This window comes from Schistocerca serialis, chromosome 6 (genome assembly GCF_023864345.2).
Source record: "Schistocerca serialis cubense isolate TAMUIC-IGC-003099 chromosome 6, iqSchSeri2.2, whole genome shotgun sequence".
NCBI classification, from domain to species: domain Eukaryota; kingdom Metazoa; phylum Arthropoda; class Insecta; order Orthoptera; family Acrididae; genus Schistocerca; species Schistocerca serialis.
This window is the reverse complement of record NC_064643.1, coordinates 439672757-439697008: the sequence shown is the minus strand read 5'-3', so window position 1 is coordinate 439697008 and position 24252 is coordinate 439672757. Positions and strand designations below refer to the sequence as shown.

At 36.9% G+C, this 24252-nt stretch overlaps 1 protein-coding gene and 1 long non-coding RNA gene across 2 annotated transcripts in view; one reads left to right on the top strand and one right to left on the bottom strand.

The window, feature by feature from the left end:
• The first annotated feature begins 2186 nt into the window (after positions 1 to 2186).
• Positions 2187 to 24252, top strand: part of LOC126483922 (uncharacterized) — a 53013-nt gene continuing 30947 nt past the window's right edge. Inside the window, exon 1 of the long non-coding RNA XR_007587789.1 lies at positions 2187 to 2355. This is a non-coding gene — a long non-coding RNA (uncharacterized LOC126483922). The remainder of the gene's footprint in view (positions 2356 to 24252) is intronic.
• Positions 11025 to 24252, bottom strand: part of LOC126483921 (heparin sulfate O-sulfotransferase) — a 78211-nt gene continuing 64983 nt past the window's right edge. The window contains exon 8 of the mRNA XM_050107197.1: positions 11025 to 16062. The gene's annotated coding sequence lies outside the window, so the exon portion shown is untranslated. The remainder of the gene's footprint in view (positions 16063 to 24252) is intronic.

The window sequence follows — 24252 nt, the reverse complement described above, 5'->3', positions numbered from 1 at the left end:
GATATTCCCCCATTCTGTGGCAAGTTTCTTTCCCACAACACATGAAACATAACAGACATGAATGGAGAGCAAATTGAACAAATCATCATCACAACTTTTATTTATTTGAGAGCTAGCCTCCACCCAGATTCCAATGCTGTTATAAGAATGTAATGGAACTATTTTGTACATTACCTTAGTACACTAATTGTATCGTATGTAACGACTCCAAAGAACAAGGCCATGGGTATCAGGGATGTTGGTGTATAGGGAGGTCATCAACAGTGATGAATAGGGATTCCTAGCTGAAGTCCATTTCCACATCCTGTTCTTTAAATGCTGTCTAAGTCATGGAATCCACACACCTCCCCCCATAGGCTAACATAAAAATTCCTTCTCTGGATCCCACCCCATCTTTCACAATGATCTTCAAATTTTCAGGTTCCGCTAGTCTGTATCTCTGACTAAACTGGTACTACAGAAACAAATCCCCATGGTGCAGGCATCCCTGAACCACCTCTTCTCCCTCAACAAGATACTGTTACTGTGCAGTCTCAACTGTCTATCTCATACCTACCCACCTCCAAAAATTACCAAATTTACTGACAGCCTTAGAGTACATCTACCCATAAACACCTATCCCACCACCAGTGAAGCCCCTTGTCCACCCCTCACAGACATATACTTCACTTTGCTCAACTTTTCCATCTGTTACAGCCTCCAAAACTTCCTCCCAATATTCCATGAAACCCAGAATCTAAGCAAAGCTATAACACTGTTGTCTACCTGTCCACCAACCATCACAATCCTTCAGAATTTTCAGTCCTAATCAAAGACCTCATCTTCCTCCAACACTCAGGTTTAACTATCCTGGTCTTGTCAAAGACCTAATCTCCTTCTCCTGATCCTTACACTGGAAACATTTATTTACTACCAGTCCCGCCAAGCAAACTCAACCCAATTCCCACCTTGAAACTTACTCCTCCTAGTTCCTACCACCATCAATGGTCACTTCCACCTCTTCCACCAAACCACTCTCCAGTAATCTTCAAGTTATTCCTTACATCCAACTTAGCCTCACCATCCTACCTCATATCCCTTTCAAAGAACACAAATCTCTCAATTGAAGAAAGAATATTCATCCACAACTGCAAGACAGGCCCTGATTTAATCACCTTCCTTGCAGGCAAAGGCTCCACCATTGTCGTGATGAATCACAGTGACTACTTCACAGACGGCTTTGGTCAGCTGTCTGACTCTTCCACCTACAAGCTCTGCCATAATGATCCAGTCACAGAAGTCCTGTATAATCTCCAATCCCTATTGAACTTATTAGGCCCATCTCAGAATCTTTCCCCTGAAGAGATTTCCCTCCTCACCCTGACTTCCCAAACACCAGTCTTCCACATGCTTCCCACAATCCATAAACCCAACAACCCCAGACACTCTACTGTGGCTGATTACTGTGCTCTCAGTTAAAGAATCTCCTCTTCCGTTGACTGATACCTCAGACCAATTGACTGTAGCCTAGCCTCTCATAGGAAAGGTATAAACCATGGATTCTCAGTCCTCCCCAATCCACACCTAGATCCCTCCTGATCACAGTTGTTGTCACCTCCATATACACCAACATCCTGCATTCACATGGCCTTGCTGCTATCAAACACTACCTTTCCCAGTATCCCTTCATCCCCAAACCCAATATCTCATTTCTTACGCATCAAACCAATTACAGCGTCACACACAACTACTTCTCTTTAGAGGGGAATGACTGTCAACGACTCAATGCTTCTACTGGTCTGTCTCCTTTTACTCCTACATTATATAATTACTTTTGTAATCTATTTAGTGATTGTATTATGGAAACTATTTTCTGTCAGTGATGTAAATACTGCCTGCAGGAGCAAATCTAATTCATCTATAATTGGTTGTTTAGTTAACAGGTGCAGTACTTTGTCACCATTTCTGTCACAGCTTGTGGGAATTAAATTTCATTTAGTGTTTTGATTTGTCAGTTGCTTAATAATACTCTTGACAAGTTTGGTCTTCTTCTTGGACTAGAAAGGGCATTCAAAAAGTGTCACACAGTCGTCTCTAATTTTTTATATTTTGCAGGTGGAGAATGAAATTTTTTGTGGACATACTTGGAACATTTAGCTATAAGTTGGTATAAAAAAATATTTTCTTTTATTTACAGGTGAGCCATAATGGACTGTGAAGTAGATGTCAGGTTGCGACAATGTCTGGTAATGGAGTTCCTGTTCAAGATCGGCGATGGCTCTGCCACATCGATTCACAGGTAGTTGCTCCCTGTTCATGGGGAGGACACAGTGGATCACAGCAGTATCCGGTGGTGGTTGCAGAGGTTCAAAGAAGGTGACTTCTCTCTACTGGACAATCCATGATGTGGCAGACCACTTAGTAAATGAATCGACTTCATTTACTTCCGGTACGATGAACGTGGAAGAATTATGGGCAAATTTTAAACACATTGTAAATCATGCATTGGACAAGTATGTGCCGAAAAAGTGGGTTACGGATGGAAAAGACCCACCGTGGTTTAACAGCGCAATTCGGAGAATGCTCAGGAAGCAAAGGCAGTTGCACACACGGTACAAGAAAGATCGGGGAGAATGAGGACAAGCAAAAGTTAGTAGAGATTCGTGCTGCTGTAAAAAGAGCGATGCGTGAAGCATTCAATCATTACCACCATCATACCTTAGCAAAAGATCTTGCTGAAAACCCAAGGAAATTCTGGTCTTACATAAAATCGGTAAGGGGATCGAAGGCTTCCATCCAGTCACTCACTGATCAGTCTGGCCTGGCAACGGAAGACAGCAAAATGAAAGCTGAAATTTTAAATTTAGCATTTGAGAAATCTTTCACGCAGGAGGATTGTACAAACATACCGCCATTTGAGTCTTATACATATTCCTGTATAGAGGAAATAGTGATAGACATCCCTGGGGTTGTGAAGCAGCTGAATGGGTTGAAAATAAATAAATCACCAGGTCCTGATGGGATTCCAATTCAGTTTTACAGAGAGTACTCTACTGCATTGGCTCCTTACTTAGCTTGCATTTATCGCGAATCTCTTGCCCAACTTAAAGTCCCGAGCGACTGGAAAAAAGCGCAGGTGATGCCTGTATATAAGAAGGGTAGAAGGATGGATCCTCAAAATTACAGACCAATATCCTTAACATCGGTTTGTTGCAGGATTCTCAAACATATTCTCAGTTTGAATATAATGAATTTCCTTGAGACAGAGAAGTTGCTATCCTTGCATCAGCACGGCTTTAGAAAGCATCGCTCACGCGAAACGCAACTCGCCCTTTTTTCACATGATATCTTGCGAACCATGGATGAAGGGTATCAGACGGATGCCATATTCCTTGGCTTCCGGAAAGCATTTGACTCGGTGCCCCACTGCAGACTCTTAACTAAGATACGAGCATATGGGATTGGTTTCCAAGTATGTGAGTGGCTCGAAGACTTCTTAAGTACATTGTCCTCGATGGTGAGTGTTCATCGGAGGTGAGGGTATCATCTGGACTGCCCCAGGGAAGTGTGGTAGGTCCGCTGTTGTTTCCTATCTACATAAATGATCTTTTGGATAGGGTGGATAGCAATGTGCGGCTGTTTGCTGATGATGCTGTGGTGTACGGGAAGGTGTCATCGTTGAGTGACTGAAGGAGGATACAAGATGACTTGGACAGGATTTGTGATTGGTGTAAAGAATGGCAGCAAACTCTACATATAGATAAATGTAAATTAATGCAGATGAACAGGAAAAAGAATCCTGTAATGTTTGAATACTCCATTAGTAGTGTAGCACTTGACACAGTTACGTCGATTAGATATTTGGGCGTAACATTGCAGAGCGATATGAAGTGGGACAAGCATGTAATGGCAGTTGTGGAGAAGGCGGATAGTTGTCTTCGGTTCATTGGTAGAATTTTGGGAAGATGTGGTTCATCTGTAAAGGAGACTGCATATAAAACACTAATATGACCTATTCTTGAGTACTGCTTGAGCGTTTGGAATCCCTATCAGGTCGGATTGAGTGAGGACATAGAAGCAATTCAGAGGCAGGCTGCTAGATTTGTTACTGGCATATTTAATCATCACATGAGTGTTACGGAAATGCTTCAGGAACTTGGGTGGGAGTCTCTGGAGGAAAGGAGGCGTTCTTTTTGTGAATTGCTACTGAGGAAATTCAGAGAACTAGCATTTGAGACTGACTGCAGTACAATTTTACTGCCGCCAACTTACATTTCGCGGAAAGACCACAAAGATAAGAGAAGAGAGATTAGGGCTCGTACAATGCTAGTTGTGGTAAAAGGTACCCTCCACCACGCACCGTATGGTGGATTGTGGAGTATGCATGTAGATGTAGATGTAGACGTCAGCGAGTGATGTGAATAAGGAGACCACTGATCAAATCATCCAAAATCACAGATGTGTGATGATACGACAGCTTGCTGAAATGACTTGTTTGTCACTGTGTAGTGTGGTATCACTGGTACAGTCACTGCACCATGACTATACCAAACCCCATAATGACAAACCCCACACAGCCCTTATGTTGCAGGAACAAATCAGGAAAATGGGTTGGAAAATTGTTCCTCATCTTCCCTACAGTCCGGACTTGGCTCCGTCTGATTTTTACCTCTTTGGTCATTTGAAGGCCCACCTGCGCAGTAAAACATTTGATAGTGAGAAAGACCTTATTTCCTGTGACAAGCGATGGTGTAACAGTCAATCTCCAGAATTTTACCAACTTAATTTACATCATGGAAAGAAGGTTGTGCCAGATGCATCACAGCTGATGGAGGCTACATTGAGTAGGCTCAATGTATAACTAAATGTTCCAAGTATGTTCACAAAAAGCTTCATTCTCCTCCCGCAAAAAATAAAAAAAAAATAGAGACAACTGTGCAAAACTTTTTGAATGCCCTTTGTATTTAATGTCTTGTGCGTAGAAAATGTATTTACTTTTTTGATAGATCGGACAATTTTATTCTGTCTTTGGTAATTAAGTTCACTCTCTCCCTTGTACAAGAAACTTTAATCACTTGTTTCAAGGAAACAAAACTCAAACTAGTAAAGGAAAATGTTTGAGAAAGACTTAAACTCATAAATACCTCCTTCATGTGCTTCTTGCGTGTTTTGTCTTGATTGAGTCATTGGTTAATTTTTCTCTTATTCTCTGTTCTTCTTTTATGAGCTGAAACTGTTTTGTTACCAACATTTGACCATCATTATCAAATAAACCGTTTAGTAGCGTCTTTATATTTAAATCCCTAAACATATTTGGATTCAAGCACAAGTCGTTGGTGACTTTAGCACTATGATATTCAATCCTTGTTGGAAGCATTACTGTGAGAAATAGTCCAAGCCACAGAGTCACAACTTTGGTTGCCCTTCATCAGTATTATCAGAAAGAAAATCAATATTAGAGAATTGCAAAATAATGGGTTTCTATTTAAATGTGATTAACCCAACTGCTTGATAAACATTCATACAATTAATGTAGGTGATGGTCGGTGAATTGGCAGCACTGATTGATTGTGTATTTCAGGTGCTTTTTGTAGTTGTGGCATAACGTTCAATGAAAATATACAGTTTTGCCAACTCTATGCTCATGTAAACACTGTTTGATAAACTTTTGCCACAAACAAGCAACATGACCCTGTAGTACAGCCAAAGATGCAGAGCATGTTGTGGGAAATATTCCAGATTTCCCCAATTGGATATAGCACAAATATAGGGTGCCATAATTTTTAAATTAGAGATAAACGTGTGAAATCAGTAGCTGCATTACTGCATTAGAGAAACTGTTAAAAACAACATTAAGATTGTTACTGAACTCCTACAACTTTCTAAATTGCAATTTTCAGGGAAAGCCTACAGCAGTTAGACTGGGATGAGGTGTACCGTGAACCTGATGCCAATTTAAAATATAATTTATTTCATGACATTTTTGTAAATGCACTTGAAAACTGCTTCCGCAAGAAAATAGTTAAATATACTCGTAAGAAACCTTGTAACAAACCATGGCTTACTAAGGGTATAAAAATATCTTGTAACCGGAAAAGGGAAATGTATCTGACAGCAAGAAAGAGTAGTGACCCAGAAACTATCAAAAATTATAAAAACTACTGTGTTATATTAAGAAAAGTTATTAAAAAATCCAGGAGTATGTGTATCATGTCTGAAATCAGCAACTCTGATAATAAAATTAAAACAATTTGGAATATTATTGAAAGAGAAACAGGTCAACCAAGAGCAGAGGAAGACAGTATTACCATCAAATTGAATGAAAGCTTTACGAACAAAAAGTCAGAAGTTGAAAATATTTTTAATAATCATTTTCTAAATGTTGTGGATATAGTAGGATCCAGGTGTTCATTAGAAGATGCTAGGCTGTTAATGGAAGAGGCCATACCTATGCAATTTGATACAATTGAAATCTCACCCACTTCTCCCTCTGAAATTAGGAAAATAATAAACTTGCTTAAAAGCAAAAACTCACATGGAATTGATGTCATTTCCAGCAAAATACTGAAAGCTTGTTCTCAACAGATAAGTAAGATTCTCAGCCACCTGTGTAATAGCTCTCTGGACCAGGGCATTTTCCCTGATAGACTGAAATATGCTATTGTTATACCTTTGCATAAAAAGGGGGATAGATCTGATGTCAACAATTACCGTCCAATCTCCCTTCTAACAGCTTTATCCAAAATTTTTGAGAAAGTAATGTATTCAAGAGTAGCTTCACATATCTGTAAAAATGAAGTACTAACAAAATGTCAGTTTGGTTTCCAGAAAGGTTTTTCAACAGAAAATGCTATATATGCTTTCACCAGTCAAATTTTGAATGATCTGAATAACCGAACACCACCCTTTGGGATTTTTTGTGATCTCTCAAAGGCTTTTGATTGTGTAAATCATGAAATTCTACTAGACAAGCTCAAGTATTGTGGCATGAGTGGGACAGTGCACAAATGGTTTAATTCGTACCTAACTGGAAGAGTGCAGAAAGTTGAAATAAGTAGTTCTCGTAACATGCAAAAATCAGCACATTCCTCAAACTGGGGAACTATCAAGAATGGGGTTCCACAAGGGTCAGTCTTGGGTCCTTTGTTGTTCTTATTATATATTAATGACTTGCCATTCTATATTCATGAAGAGGCAAAGTTAGTTCTCTTTGCTGATGATACAAGTATAGTAATCACACCTGAGAAACAAGAATTAACTGATGAAATTGTCAATACTGTCTTTCAGAAAATTACTAAGTGGTTCCTTGTAAACGGACTCTCACTGAATTTTGATAAGACACAGTACATACAGTTCCGTACAGTGAATGGTATGACGCCATTAATAAATATAGACCTTAATCAGAAGCATATAGCTAAGGTAGAATATTCCAAATTTTTAGGTATGTCCATTGATGAGAGATTAAATTGGAAGAAACACATTGATGATCTGCTGAAACGTTTGAGTTCAGCTACTTATGCAATAAGGGTCATTGCAAATTTTGGTGATAAACATCTTAGTAAATTAGCTTACTACGCCTATTTTCACTCATTGCTTTCATATGGCATCATATTTTGGGGTAATTCATCACTGAGGAATAAAGTATTTATTGCACAAAAGCGTGTAATCAGAATAATAGCTGGAGTCCACCCAAGATCATCCTGCAGACATTTATTTAAGGATCTAGGGATATTCACAGTAGCTTCTCAGTATATATACTCTCTTATGAAATTTGTTATTAACAACCAAACCCAATTCAAAAGTAATAGCAGTGTGCATAACTACAATACTAGGAGAAAGGACGATCTTCACTATTCAAGATTAAATCTAACTTTGTCACAGAAAGGGGTGAATTATACTGGCACTAAAGTCTTTGGTCACTTACCAAATAGTATCAAAAGTCTGACAGATAACCAACAAGTATTTAAGAAGAAATTAAAAGAATTTCTGAATGAGAACTCCTTCTACTCCATAGAGGAATTTTTAGATATAAATTAAGAAAAAAAAGAAAGAAAAAAAACAAAACAAAAATATAAAAAAAATTTAAAAAATAAAAATAAAAAATAAAGAAAAACAAAAAAACACAAAAAAATAAAGTTGTTATATTAACTTAAGTATGTTGTTAAATTAACCTAATTATGTCATGTATTGGAAAATTCGACTCGTTCCACACCATTACGAAATATCGTATTCATGATCCATGGAACTAGTATTAATCTAATCTAATATAATATAATCTAATCAAAATGCAATAGTTGCCTTTTGCTGTTCAAACTATGATATTGATTTACTAACTTTAGAGTAAGCAGATTCAGAAGGATGTAGATTGCAGCAGGTACTGGGAGACGAAAAAGCTTGCACATGGAGAGCTGCATCACACCAATCTCTGGACTGAAGACCACAACAACAACAGTTTTAGACTAATGCCATCATATTACAATTCAGGAACTAACACTATAAATTAATATTGTTTTTCAGTCAAACTTGCGAAAATGTAGAAAGGCAGGTCTAGATAGTTTGGTGACTTGTTTTATAATATAAATAAAATCAAAGGTGCGAACAAAATACCTTCACTCACTATCGAAAAAATCTCTACCAGCCATCATACACTTTGGTAACTGTGGTTATGATTGTTGTCCACTCTAATCTATATCAAACTGATCACCTCTAAATGATTGTGACAGCGATTTACTGAAAATATGGATCTCAGTTACATCATGTTCAAATGAAATATCCAACTCCTTCTGACAATTTGTTTTACAATTGTCGTTTTTGTCTATCCATATCTATATGACTGTATCAGTTGACACTGACATGCTAATGTCTTGTCCTCCTGTATCACTCCTAGACACAATCAGCAATTTTGTGTTACCACTTAGTAGATGTCATCTGACATTATGCTTGTAATTGAGAGCTGACCCAAATGTACAAGGCATTTCAAAAGATTAATCTGATTATGCAAGACTATGTATTATACATTACAGATAGAAATATGGCATACATTGTAACTTACGCATAAAAACTAAAAGTTTACCTTGACCCCAGATGTAAGTTACTGATTCATGTCATTGCTATTAGGGATATCTATATACTTTATAAGATAAAGGTGCAGCTAGCTCATTCATTTGTTAATTACCCAATGTGTGTCAAACTGGGATGGCAATACCACATCAATAGAAGGCATTTTGCGTTCTGTTCCAATAGTTGCAATCCAGTTACAACTTTGTGGTTTAATTCTCATTGCGAGTATGGCACTGCACCTCCAACAGTTCAAAAGTCACCCTGTGTTCATATAAGACATAAATCACATTAAATAGAGTTTTGCATGTAGCTCACAGAGGAGTACTTATGCCAGCCTAGAGTTAGACACTCCTCATGTGTCTGTCTCGTGGTCTGATGTCTGTGTTTCAGACCATGCAGGATTTGACTGCTACAAGCCCTTCAATGTAAACAACAATGTGTGGGATGTTTTGAAACTATTATGGGTGTGGGTATGGAAAATAACAATTTCATTTTATATCTATTGTTCAGTAATGTGGCTAAGTTCCCTTTAATCTAAAAGTGAACAGCCACAATGTAAAAGCACAGGGAACACAAGAGTCTCACAGTCAGTCAGGCATGACATAGATTCCCCAAAGCTTCATGTGTTTTGCAGTCACCAAGAAGTTATGGCCCATATTTGTTTTGTGGAAAAGAGGGTTACAGTAATCATGTGATAGGATATATTGATGATTGAGTTTCCACACTAGTAAGAACATGCTGAAAATTTAATTTTTAATGGGGGTAGAGTACTGCCATACTGACTTCTGAAAATAAAAGCATTTATTAACAATGAGCTACCTCAACAATGGAATGGCCATAAGAGGCAGAAGGATAGCCTGTAAGGGATGTATGGACCTCCCATTGCGTCATTGACCTTAAAGATCACCTAATGTCATGGTTCTTTTTTTTTTTTTGGGCTTGGGGGGGGGGGGGGGGGAGGGGGCGAGATGATGTGAAGACTCCATCCATGTGCATCCCCTTCCAACAACTTTGAATGAACTGCAATGTGGCATAGCAACAGCAGCAAATGCAGTAACTCTTGTTGTGCTCACAATTATATGGGGAGAGTTTGGCTATTGTCTGGATGTTTGTAGCTGGTGTACGTCTGATATAGGGCACACTGCACATCTGTGAAAGGTAAATGAAAACTTTGAGCCTAAGCACAACTGTAAATTACCTGAAGGTCATATGTATATGTGTGCAAAAGATGTATCCCTTATGAAATCAGATAGTTCTACTGAAAATAAAAACATTGTAGTTCTGTCTATAAGTTAATATTTATCCTCAGTATCTATCTTAAATACTGTAATCTACTCATGAACTATATTTGAAAATTTTGAAAAAAAAAATGTTTGTTTTTTTCTATGAATCCTTGTACCTGATTTTATAATTGTTTTAATTTTTTTTTGGTTAAATTTAATCAAAAAATTTATAATTGAGGTAGTCAAAGTGCCCCGTCCCCCATTTGTAGGAAGTGTGACTTTTCACAAAAATGTCATAGTAAATATTTTCAGGTTCTATACCATACATACACATCAGTATGTCTTTAAGAAATATGTTTTTAATAAAAGTCAAACATTTTTTTTTTTAGCGATAAACTATTTCCCCCCCCCCCCCCCCCCCCCCCCTTTCCCCATAGGTTGCATACATTATTGAAAATATCTTTATATTGCTAGGGTTAACTTTTTGCATGTGCTGATGTTCTTCATTGACTTCTTCTCATTCTGAAAGAATTTGAATCAGTATAGGAGTTACTGTACATTTGTATCAACACCACATGCATCTCTGTTGCCATTTCTTCATCACAGGGATACTTGAATAATATGAATACAATACTCATATTTGAGATTTTTTCCCCTTCAATACTTGCAATCTCATGGGAAATATTCATGGGAACTCAGGATCTGTTCAAAGGAATATCCTTGCAGATCAGAACTGGTTTTCATAACTGATTACGAAAACAGTACATCAACAAGATCTTTATTTACCCAAGAATAACAAAATTAACAGAACAGTATCCATGGCAACAAAATGTTTCACATACATTAAAAATATGACAGCAAAGTTTGTTCTGAAAGCATGTGTGACATAATACCATAAAGCAAAGAAAAATGCTAGAACTAGTAGATATCACGTGCATAAGGAATGCAAAACAAAGAGTATTTAATAACAAAAGAAACATATAAAAATATACAATAATTTTTGAAAATATCTCAAGTTCTCCAGAAGAAAATACTGAATATCAACTATACTTGCTTCAATAAATAAAGCAATTATAACTCCTTCCAAAACAATTGTCTCAAGAAATAAAAAGTAATCTCAATCTGAAGCAGGTATCACTTATCACATGCTGTAAAAAATATTCCTTCCAAGTGGTGCAAAATTAAAAGACAAATAAAAATCTGTAACACCACATAAAACAAGAGTCTAAGTGCATGATCACTCACAAAAAATACATAGCAACGGAAAATTAACACCATAGTGTTCATGTATTAGCTTTTTTTAAAAATAAGTAATACAAGCTATTGCCAAGTTTTAAGTTTAACATAAAGGGCAAGCAAACAGCTAGATTATTGGCAGAATTATTTCTCATTCCATGCATAATTATTTAAGTCATCATAATAATCATTTCAATTAACAACATACAGCTGATGACTAGGCGTATGTCATGAAACAGCAGTGTCTACATTCATTTTTATAGAACATTTTTGGCATAGTATGTAAGTCTAATTCTTCAATGTGCGATAATGAAGTTAGTGGAACTTAATTCTGCAATAACTGACCTCTGAGCATTTCCTTTCTCTCTTCCGACTAATCTCCATGGCATCAGAATATCACACGTGTACAACTCTTTGATATCATGCAGCTGTAACAGTTGCTTGTAAGAGTAGGTGCAGAGATGGAAGTGGGGATTTGTTTTCTGCTCACTTGTGATTTTTGCAAGGCTATAGCTGTAGGAGGCAAGTATTTGTCTTCTCTTAGTATGTGTTAATAGCATTTCTTGATGATACAAGGGAGAAAACTTTTATCAACTGGTGTACAGTACCTCATTAGGGTATTCTATGTATTCAGCCAGTCTCTTGTACCAAATTTAAACATGTGTGGCTCGCTAGGCAGTGTTTAGATGAATTGAACAGTATTTCCACTGGATTATTTTCTGTGGTTATTAACAACTGGTTTACCCTCTGTTGATAAAACCTGTATGGTCAGTTGCCATTCACATATCAGTCATTTACAGATCACAACAATAAACCTACACTTAAACAATAAACCTACTATTTACTTCATATGATCACAACATAACTCTTGTATAATTTACCATGGGTCATGCGAGGAAAATGAACTACAAAATATACAGCATGATCAGTTCAGTAACTCGTGATTATCAGTTTAATTAATGTCACACATAAACATAACCATTATGGCAGGTCATTGTTTGTAAACTAATTATTGTTCTCGAAATGCTTGTGTTTCATCTAGGAAGCTATGAAAAATATTTTTTTCCCACAAATATTTAATCTAGTGTACATGAACACTGCTGATGTCATATGCAGAGGGAACATAACCAATGACATAAGAGAAGGTGTGAATCCAAAATATTCAGAGGATACAAATAAAACTTTTATAACTGATAATTCTCATGCAATATTATTAGATATGAATAATTGATGTCAGCATACGGGAGTCACAAACAATGAAAATAACAGAGTGATAATGAATATATTACTGAGTAGTTGAAATGAACACTGAAATGAATTATAAGTGTGATAGAAGTAGCTACCACATTACCAGCTCTGTGGCACTCAAATATGCGAAGGCAATCTTCACTTCAGACCACTGGGTTTTCCAGTGCACCAGTAATATATTCCGCAAAGTCATTAACACAAAGTTAATGTGATTTGTATAGAACCAACCAAACTTGCAGCTGTGTCACACTCTAGGATAGCAAAATACAATCACAAAATGAAACAAAAGGGGTTACTGTAGGGTTTGATGACACAACAATGAAAAATAAGAGAATGAAGACATGAAGAAACGGAGTGAAGAAAGAAGTGTGTTAAAAGAAATGATAATTGAAAGCTCATGCAAATGGGAATACTTTCACAGCAAAAAAGAAAATACAAAATGATCGAAAAGGATGACATTCCCAGATTTTGAACAAAGATAAGTAAGTAAATAAATCAGTTAATGCATACACTTCTTAGCATCATACAAAGAAAAGTGTGAGTAGAAAAGACTGAGGAATAACAGGAAGACTTCAGATACATTGTATCAAGGGTTTGGATATACGATTTTGGATTCTAGTGCTTGGTGAAATGGATACGCTGAAGCTCAATCTAGTTTAGTATACTGAAGGGTAGAATACATTTAAATGTGCAGCAACAGGGATATTTAATGAATTTGGTTCAAATCTGTTGTCCAAACATCTAGATTTTGATTTTCTGGCAGCTGGTCGGTACTGTTGGACCTTCCGAGGCCTGTTCGAACAGAGTTAATTTTTTAGTGTTTCTCCAGATCACTTCAGACAAATGCTAGGCTAGTTGCTTTGAAATGCACATGGGTGATTTCCCACCAATCCATGTTCAATTTGAGCTTGTACATATTTCTAAGGTCTTCACAGCTGACAAGATTTTGAACCAAAATTTTCTTTCCTTCCTTGGTGAATTTGTTGGCCATGGGCTGGGCAAAAGCAACAAAAATAGTTCAGGAGGGACAAGGGAACAGTAGCAGCTTGCAGAAATAAAATGGTAAATAATGAAGTAATTGACTTGCTCATAAACAGAGTACTGTGCAAATTCTCATTACTATTTTGATTCAAATTTCAATCTGATCGCATTTGAGGTGGTTCCTACACTGGGACATGACCTCCTCAACATACTGACATGTACATGTCATCTTAAGGGTACAAAAGATAAAATTTTAGCATGGAAGAACAAAGTCTCCATGCAGAGATCCACTTGTTACTGAGATGAATACTTGTTACAGAGATGAACATCTATGTTAACAAGGTTCAGGAAACCCACCAGCAAGGGTCCAATAGACCAACATAAAACGGTCAGTTTCTGCAATGTTTTAGTACCACATGCCTCGAATATGTCATCTGTAATATGGTATCGAGTGAAGACAAATGTCAACAATATATCTGAATACAATGGATATCTGAACAATGACCTGGAACGTGGAATGCTGACAGGTTATCTTAATGAATGATATTAATTTACCAAATCACACTGGTTGCAGATGGCTTGAAATCATTGCAAACAATGGTAAGGAGATTTAAGTATCAATGTCACACTATACCAGAGGACTATTTATGTTTCCAGTTCCATTATGTACTGTCCACCATCCTATTAAGGAAATTTTCATCAATGAATGTCAAAAGATTTTTTTTATACATTACATTCCTGGGATTATATCATGACAGGATGATGCCTATACTTGGTACCGCCTGACAGAAAATTGCATTCTTTCCTTAACATATAATTGCAGCCAGTTTACTGCAGCTGAATATTCTTGGCAAATGTCTGTTTCAGAAACACGTTGGTAGGTACTTTAACTTGTCCTGGACCTCTCCTGTGCTCAGTGCTTTTGTTCCTAATTATTTTATACACTGAACAGTTTCATTTCATTTAGAAATTGATGTATTACATATTGTTCCACAAATAACAGATGCATCAAACTTCATTATTTTAATGCTTGAATTTTATCACTGCCAGAAATGTTCTGTAACCAGTAACTAAGAATGTACACTATGGAGATCCCGAGGAGCACAACCAAACAAAGTTTTTTACAGGCCTGCTTTAAAACTTCTACGAAGTAGAGATCTGCATAAAATCCACGAGAAGAAAGCAAATGGCTATCAAAAAGTAAAATCACTCTCACAAAAGTCCATTTACTGTATACATTTTCTTACAAATATCAAAATTTGTAACAAACAGTTATGATTCCTTCTATCATAAAAATCGGTAATACATTGTGAAATTCATATAATCACTGCTGTAACAAAGCTATTACCCTTCAGTGGAAGACAAGATAAGTACAGGGTAGTGTTTGCCTTTTCCTTACATCATAGCTAAGGAACAATATCATTCAAATGCAGCTGAAAATGACTAGCAAATGAGGAGAGAAAATCTTCTAATAAAAATCCATCAGCATTTTTCATCATCTTACACATATCTGTCAAAATATTAATTTAAAATATAGATATCAAGTTAATTCTTTACTGCTACTTTAACAGCAAATGATGTTACATTCAATCAGTTAAATATTTCAGTCTTTGAGTGTCAAACATTGAAAAAAAAATGTGATGGCTTTCCCCATGGAGCAATTATGGAAACACATTTTACAATTGTAGCTTATCAATTTGACATCCTTGCCCCCCCCCCCTCGCGTGCGCTCTCTCTCTCTCTCTCTCTCTCTCTCTCTCTCTCTCTCTCTCTCTCACACACACACACACACACACACACACACACAAAAGGGAAAAAAGAAGCTTTGAAAAACTGTGTACAAGGTTCTTTTGGCTAATTCTGTACAACAAAAATAATCTCTTTAATTCTGTGTTTATAACTGCAGAAGGAATGCTACAGACAGTTGTAAAGTGTGGGACCATTACTCCATTTCTACAACTGCCATGTCTGTTCCACCAAACCATGTTGCTGGCAAGATTTAACCTCAAATATTTATTGTGATGGACTAGAAACACATGAAATGTCTTACTGCCAAGGTATATAACAACTGATATACGTACACAATCCATTATTAATGTTCGATTTTCCCTTAACAGGCATAAGGAAACTGCAGCAATAATTCATAATTATAACATTAATGGATGTAAGAAAAGCAAAGTTCTGTAGATATAGGTTAATACTGTTGCCTCTTAGAAGTTGGCATTTTGAAAAGTTGTACTTTGGTTCGATAAACAACCATTGAACACTTTCTTGGGAATCAAGATGCATGTACCGATTTGTTGCACTTCCAAAGTCAGCAATGTAGTCATATGAACTGAAAATAAAAATAAAAAATTGAGGTGAACAGTATGTTATGTATATATGCTAGAACAACATAAACAGCAATTGTTAAGATATTGACTACATTGATTTCCCTACAAAATAGATCACATGAAACCAATGTTCCATATTAACTATATACCACTACATAACTGTAATTAATGATATGAGTGAATCGAGAAACATCTTTTTACGGTCCATGTTCATGTCCATGGGTGAATAATGCATACCTGGCAAGTTAGATAATTCTCTCCTATTTAGAGTGTAAATGTAAATTATGTTAAAAAGTGTTCTTTGTTTCAAAAATATGAAATTGAAGACATCTCAACATCAGCTGTGTGTACTGTCTTTAAAAAAAGAGTGACACTTCAACCGTGTAGTAAGCCATCATTTTAATCTCCATATGCCTCTCTACCAGTCTGCATTTCATCATAATGGCGATGGTCTATTGTTGCAATCACTGTTTATTTTCTATTCAAATTAATAATCTGTTATGTATATAAAGCAGAGTGAATGTGTGTATGTCTGGGATCTCCTCCCTGACCCCTAGGTCAATTTCAACCAAAGAACCAACAGGCTACCCAAGTATCAGCACTGTAGGGTTTATAACCTCCTAGCTCCAATAGGGGGAAAGATATGGACAAAACATGATTTTTTTCAGCCCCCGTCATCTAGGCTGCCCTGCATGACAGTCATGTTGTGTGGGAACAGTAGCACCCTGCCAAATCAACCTGCTTTGCAGGGCAGTCTATACGTAAGGGGGCAAGAAATAGTTTTCCAGGCTCCAACATGTAGGCTGCCATCCATGACAGGCATGTTATGGGAGCAGTATTGGCCTGATTTATTGAACAGTATTGCAGGGGCTGGTCAGCATGGCTGGAGATGGGTGGAGATGGACAGAGGAGTCGATGGACAAAGTGAAGGGGAGGAGGAAATGGAAAGGGAGGAGGAGGAGGGGGAGATGCATGAGGCAGGTGGAAGATGTAGAGGGATAGTGGGCAGGTGAAGAAGAGAGGGAGGTGTAGATAGAAAGAGGGGTATGTGGATATGGTCAGAGGGAAGGGGGAAGAAGATACGGTCAGAGAGTGGAGGAAATGGGCAAAGAGAGTGGGAGGAAAAGATACACATATAGAGGTGGGAGGATGAGGTGGACAGATACAGGGATGCAGAGGTAGACACAGAGGAGGAGAAGGAGGAGGAGGAGGAGCAGTGCTCAATATATTTGTGCAACCAATTCTTGAGAACTGTTCCAGTGTAACAGAAATGGTCAGGGAATTCAAACTGGAATCCAAGGGAGGAAGACAACATAGTTCCTGCAAAATCTTGTTGGGTAAATTTAGAAAACTTCTACTTGAAGAAGGCTATATGGCCATTACGCTGCCACCATCGTCTATCTTGCTTAGGGATAGCAAGAATAAGATAGCAGAAATTAAGAAATGTCATTCATACACAAAAGAGATAGAAAAGAAAACAGATGATACTGGTAAGATCTGATCATCATTATGCAATGTGCAATGGCTTGTGGAGTATATAGATGAAGATGTAGAAAGCTCACACTGCTTTACATTCCTGATGGAGTTACAGAGTAGGGAGGTAGTGGTGGTTGTTAATGAAGCAGGACAGACAGAGAGAGAGAGAGAGAGAGAGAGAGAGAGAGAGAGAGAGAGACTGCTGAGAAAACAGTGTGGATTGTGTTCCATAGATATAAACATGGGCAATATAAACTGACCAGGCTTTAAGTGAGGGGTCTCTGGAGTCGATGTGGGTGACATGGTTCTTTGAGGTGTGTTTAGAATACCTCTCCAGCTGCTGGAGGGTCAAGGTTTAATCATAGGCTACACTTCCCACACATATCTTCAGAAAATACTTTCTACCATTTGAATTTATATTCAGTGTTTCCAAATATCTCTTTTTCAGAAACACTTTTCTTGTTATTGTCAGTCTGCATTTTTATGTCATCTCTGTCTCATTTCCTAATATAATTCCCTCAGAATTGGCTGATTTAATCTGACTACAGTCCATTACCCTTGTTTTATTTTTATTACTGTTCATCTTCTTACCTCTGTTGAAGACACTACTGATTCCATTCAACTGGTCTTCTAACTGCTTACCCATCTTTGACAGAATTATAGTGTCATCGGAAATCTCAAAGTTTTTATTTTGTCTGGTTGATTTTTTTTTCCAAATTTCTCTTCGGTTTCCTTTACTACTTGCTCAAAATACAGATTGAATAACATTGGAGATACACTGCAACTCTGTCTCCCCATCTTTTCAACTATTGCTTCCTGTTATGTCCTTTGACCACTATAACTGCAGTCTCGTTTCTGTACAATAAGTACACATTCACTCCCTTTATTTTATTCCTGCTATCTTTAGAATTTCAAATGGTATATTCCTGTCAACACCATCAAAAGCTATCTACAAATGCTGCAGTGGTGTACAGAGATACCACACAAGAAGAATTTGCAACAAATAGAAGTACCATGGTCAGGGACGGCTGCCCTCAGCAGAAACATTGCTGAACACAAATTATTCATTCTGTCCATAAGAATCATGCCCCATGGAGTGACAGCACCACCAAGAAAAGACATTCACACTTAAGTAACCATGCACAAACATGAGTTCCAAGTTGTAAGTTGTAAGTCGTCCGAGACTTGCTACTGAGTTCCTGTGGAATGTTTGTCATGTCTTCAAGTTGTCATGTGAGACAGAAACAGTTCCTGATAGTTAGACAGTGGTTAGTACTTAGTAGAAACAGAACAGTGTATAGAATTATCGTATATGGACACAGGTAACCTGCCTAGAGATTTGACTGAATACTGTTAGTTTGGAACTGTTCTTTTTTGAATAGTACATCAAGAAAGAAGATTAGTTTTCTTCTGACTTTAATCCCGAGAACATTATTAGTCAGTATTCACGGAACTGTAGTCACTGCAGGACATGTAGGCTAAACCTGCATTCTACAATTGCTGTAACACACATTACCAATGTTGGATAACATATTTTACTATTCTGTGTTACTGTCATTGTGTGTGTGCTACTCTAGAACCGAACCCACGCATATGTCCTGCCAGGAAATCTCTATTAGTCTTTTTCAGTGGCAGCGAGATTTTGATCAAAGTAGATGCCTCCAATCCACAACAGCTGCAAAAGTACATGTATATTTCTTCAGCCTCTCTCTGAAGATAAGTTGTAGTGTCAGTATTGTCTCACATATCCCCACATTTCTCTGGAACCTTTACTGGTACTCCCATGGGTCGTAATCTACTAGTCTTTCATTCTTTGTATCACTGACTATGTTATCAAGCTTTTGCCAAACTGGGTACATCCCTTCAGTTTAGATGAATGCATTATGCAAACAAAATCTCAAGAACAAACAATATATCCATCAGTTAGAAGCCACAACTCTATTAGATGTGTCTAGCACATAATAATATGAGATGAATGAAACACATAATACTCCACTAATGAATGAAAGATCTTGGCAAATGATCACTTGGTTTTATCATGAGAAGCAAATAGCTAGGTTAACAATTAACTTCTCATGAAGTTTTTTATTTATTACTATTATTTTGAACTTTTCCTCATTACAGAGGCTTATCTCCAACATAATAATTTGCTCGGAAATTACAAGTCAAAGAATAAACGTTCTTAAACTATGTTTTCAAAATATTCCTCCAGGTGTTTCGATCTTGTGTGTCCTCTCCCTCTGCGCCCATTCTCCTCACTGTATGCTGTACATTTTGGAGCCAGGTGATCATAGGTCGTCCTCTTCTTCTTCTCCCCTCCGGTTCCCACTCCAGCATCAATTTTGGTATTCTGGCTTTCCCCATTCGTAGTACATGCCCATACCACTGTAATTTCTTCATTCCCATTACATATATATTCTTTCTTTTATTTCGATTCTCCTTATTATTTCGGTGTTCCTTATCTTTTCTTTCCTGGAGATTCTTGCCAATCTTCTCCAGAAGTCCATCTCTAGAGCTTGTAATTTTTTAATGTGCTTCAGGTTAATTGTCCAGGTCTCCGTTCCATACGGAACCACACTCTCTAATGTGGATTTGTATATTAATTTTTTAGTTCTGCTCATTACATTCCTGCTCCGTAAGACTGAGTCAAGCATCCCAATGACCTTCCATCCGCTACTAATTGTTTTATTGATTTCTGACTCTGATTTTCCCTTGATTTCTAGAAGGATCCCAAATAACAGAAAGTGTTTAGCTTTTTGATTTTCTTTTCTTCAATGTATAGCTCATCTGCATCATTGGTCAAGGATGCTGTTTTCTGGTAATTAATCTTCAAACCCCAAGTTTTGTATGCTACTGCTAGTTGATTGCACATATAGTTAGCATCCTCCCCATCTTGTGCTACGACCACTTGATCATCAGCAAACAATAAATGATGTAGGTACACTCCATCTCTTATTTCTAATCCCATACTATTACATTTACGAGACCATGTTTTAAGGCTAATATCTATATAGGTTTTAAATAATGATGGTGACATGGGAAGTTTTTTAATCTACTTATTTTTAATACAACAAACAAGACATTAAAATGTATATACAGGGTGACTCATGAAGATATGTAAATTTTTTAATATGTTATTCTACAAGTAAAACTAAAGAAAAAAAGTTTATATAAACATAGGTACGCAAATGTTTGGTTATGGAGTTATGGCTAATAAAAGATTTTGCCTGAAATTTACCAAATTCACTAATATGAAGCCATCACAAAACTGTACGAGCTTAAAGTAAAGCATGATTTCCATTTATTTTTTTGTTATTGATCTGGTGAATCTTATGAAACATGTCCCAGACATGTATCTGCGGCAGTTTTCCACAACATCCAGAGAGGCAAAGATGTAATTTCATAAACTACTTGGCCCAATTTCTTTCTTAAATTCCAGACAATTGCATAAAGTTTTCAACACAAGTTGTAGAGAATTTAATTGGAAAAATGATGGTAATAATGTTAACTGAAACTGTATGAATGTGTCAGATAAACTGCTTTTATTAATTCATGTTAAGCCGGAAAAAGCAAAGCTCCCTGTTAAGGAAGTTGTGCAGCATACATACAATTTCATAATACATTCACAACATATGTTCAAAAATGTCTCCACCGGGTTCAATGCATTTAGCTTCATGTGTACGAACAGATTTTGTTGCTTGTTTCAGTTTCACAGGATTATTATTAATTTCGTCTATTGCATTCATAATGCGAGCTGTATTGACTTTGTCCCAATAAACTGTCTTTCATACACCCTCATACAAAAAAATCCATTGGTGTGACATCGGGTGATCTGGGTGGCCACAGATGTGTAGCAAATTGACCAATCCATTTCTGGGGAAAATATTCATTTAAATGTGTAGTAACTTAAATATTCTGTTGTTATTATGATCTTTCACTGAACAATACAGAAAACTAACTCGTTTCAATGTTAAGAAATGACTGAAACAACTCACTAACAGTTGCCAAAAATGAAATAAACATTTCTACATTCTTAATAGAAAATAAACAAATTTACTTCTATAATAATCTTTGCTACTCTGGATGTTCTGGAAAACTACTGCATATACACCTGGGGCATGTTTTATTAGACTCACCAGATCAGTAACAACAAAATAAATGGAAATCATGCTTTACTTTAACCTCATAAAATTTTGCAATGGCTTCATATTAGCAAAGTTGCTAAATTTCAGGTAAAATCTTTGATTAGCCATAACTACGTAACTAAACATCTCTGGACCTATGTTAATACAAACTTTTTTCCTTTAGTTTTACTTCTAGAATAACGTATTGAAATATTTGCATATTTCATGAATCACCCTGTATACTAATAAAAAAAAGTGGTAAAGCTTTAACTGGTGTGTTTAACTTCACCTGATCTCTATTTTTAATAACTGCATTCTTATTAAAGTTTCAAAACTTACTAAGTTATAATTTTGCTATGGAGCAGTGTAAGCAGTGTACTACAGATATACAGCTGAATCTGTTTGTGTATCATTTCTGTGACAAAAATGGAAATACTACACTGAAATCACTCTTAATGCCATAGCAAATGCTTGAATTGTTGCAAACCCCCCTCCCCCCCCCCCCTCCTCTGCCACCCCCACTCCATGACGCACTGAATGCAACTGACTGATTTCTTCCTATGTTTAGAACTGACTGTCCAAACAGCTTTATCAGTGAGTGGTTCAACAGCCGACAGTGTGAACATCGTATTATTTCAGACAGCAAACCTTTAATTTGGCCCTAGATCAAATCCATTGGGCTAAATGGCAGTGAAAATGTGGCATGCTCTTTACTATATCCCCGAAAGTTTGTCAGTAAAATTTCATATCTCTGGAATAGTGGTTTGTTAGGGGATTTTATTTCCAGAAGTCCCACTTCTTTAAGATTCTGATTTACTAGGATGTAATGCTGAAGTCAATCAATTATACTCTCCTATCACTTTCCCACAGTATGCACCTTAATGACAACAACAGAATAGTATGAAGTATTATCGATTACAACTGTTGACAGTTTTTCCATATTTGATATTACTGAGTCTGCAAACCACTTTGCAGACATATCAGGATTCATTTATTATCACAATATCCTATCTTTCTTTTCAAAACCAGGAGGTAGTTTAGGACAGTATAATATAGATGCCTGCATGCACAAACATAAGTCTGTTTCCCTAGCTGAATGCACTGCCATTGTTTCTAGTGCTATGTTATTTGTACAGTACTGCTTGAAAATATGTCAAAATTGACTTCAGTTTAATCAAGCTACACCATTTCACTTAATTCATGTCGCAGATCTGCCTTGAAAATGTGCATCACCATGTCTCTGTCTCCATCAGCAGCTTTAGCCACACAAATGTCTACAGTGGAAGTCCAGTTTGCGACAAGTTGCAAATAATGATACGTAACTACCTTTCAAAACACCTGCTTCCTTCGGGGTAGTTGAATAATTATCTTAAACATGCTGGCATATAACATGTATAGCAAATGAATCTATGTTAATACTCTGCTAATCTATACAATATTTTTTTCTTCAGAGTTTCCAGCTTTGATGATTCTCAAGCACCCACTCCTGTCTCAAATATTTTCTTGCCAATTTTTACAACTGTGTGCCTGTTTATATTTAAAATTGTAGCAATCCTTTTGTTCACTTCAACAAAGAAGTGGGTCACCATTAAGGTGTTTTGAAGTAGGTGAGTAACGAATGCACCATTTCTCTCAACTAATATCATATAGCAATTCCCACCCCAGAAAAACGATATTAAACTTTTCAACAGGTCATCTCATAAATTTTCTTTTGATACTGTTCAGCATCATACAACATACACTAAACAAATAAGCTCCAGAACCCAAATGAAACTAGAAAAAAGCAAAATTATAATGTGCAATGACCAATCACATAGGACAACAACTGCCTGAATCTGCTCAAGCCAAAAATATTGTAGTAGGAAGAGCAGGGTGCAGGGAGGTGACTGAGGTGTAATGTTTGACTACAGTGTGTGGTCACTGTGGCTAGGAAATCCATGAGATTGCCTGAAAGCATAATGTGCTTCCCTGTGAGGCTCACTGTTTTAATTCCAAATGCAATAAAAGACAGTTTTAAGAAAATAACTATTTGCTCGTATTAAGCCATGGCATGACAGCTTTAGTGCAATAGACAACACATGCAAGATTGCCAGCAGATGCCCATATAAGAACCATTTGCCCACTAGGGTCTCCTTGCTATTGACTGCAAGCAATAGAGACACTGGACCAATGTGAGTGCCTATTGGTGGAGGCCTGGAGCAGCTGAACGGCTCATTGCTCCAATGAGTGAGTGTTTCGATACGTGTTGTGGTAGTGGTGGCAGGGGTGTAGTGATGTGCAGATTACTGCACTCACCCCATTACTTTATTTGTAGCTATTAATTCAAAAGTAATTTTGAGGTGCACACATTATGTAGGACACTTACTAAACAAGTGCAAGTCAGATGATATCATTGCTCAAAGCGCAATTTCACTTCACTTTATGTAATAATGTAGAACCTATTTGATACAAAAAGATTTGACATGGCTGCATAAAGGAAAATCAAACTGTAGAAAAAGGAAATTTTTAGAAACATAAATTATACAAAAAAAAGTTATTTAACAGTCATTATGTACTGATGTGTAATGACATTAAAAATAATTTTCTGTTAAA